Source organism: Galeopterus variegatus, unplaced genomic scaffold (genome assembly GCF_000696425.1).
Source record: "Galeopterus variegatus unplaced genomic scaffold, G_variegatus-3.0.2 Scaffold5355, whole genome shotgun sequence".
Classification (NCBI taxonomy): Eukaryota; Metazoa; Chordata; class Mammalia; order Dermoptera; family Cynocephalidae; genus Galeopterus; species Galeopterus variegatus.
In genome coordinates this window covers 128501-129227 of record NW_007731466.1, presented here as the reverse complement: position 1 = coordinate 129227, position 727 = coordinate 128501, and positions in this window count along the sequence as shown.

The window sequence follows — 727 nt, the reverse complement described above, 5'->3', positions numbered from 1 at the left end:
GTGTATGGCTTGGAAAGGGAGCACCTGGCTCTTGCTTGGCTCCTCACCTGGGCACCGGAGCACTTGAACCACCATATGGGAGAGCCCACTATGCATAGAATGATGCCCCAGCAAAGAGCAGACACCTCATAAAAGCTTGACAAATAATTTTGTTTAAAGCATAGAAAGTCCTCAGTTATCATTAATAATGGGATGAATCTTCCTAGCTTTCAGATTAACTAGGTTCTCTATTTCAGTTCCTATAGTACGGGCCTTATGTAAGGACACAGTATCAAGTCCTTGTTGAGGTCTCAGTTTTTACTAGGGTAACTATATAATTTACCTTCCAAACCTGGACAGTTGTGAGAGTGAGAGGAGGTGCACACCAGGACAGCAGGAGTTAGCTGGGATTGTCACAGACAAACTGGATGTATGCATCCTAGTGTCTATAGTAGTAACGTAAGAAGCACCTTTGCAGCCAATCATTTAAGAAGGTATCAGCTCTAGACTCTGTTAATACAGGGTAAAGGAGGACAACCTGCCTCCCAGGTGAGGGTCATCAGCAAGAACTGTAGCAGGGTGTTCCCATCATTAAATTGTAGGGAAGTGAGTGGACTTTAATAGGTCTAACTACTCATCTTCTCTACTACCCTGGTCCTTTAGTATGAGTGCTAGGACTTTCCAAAATATGTCACCATATGAAAGGCTGCCCCACTTGCAAGTCCTCTCCTGCGGTACATTTTCAGCT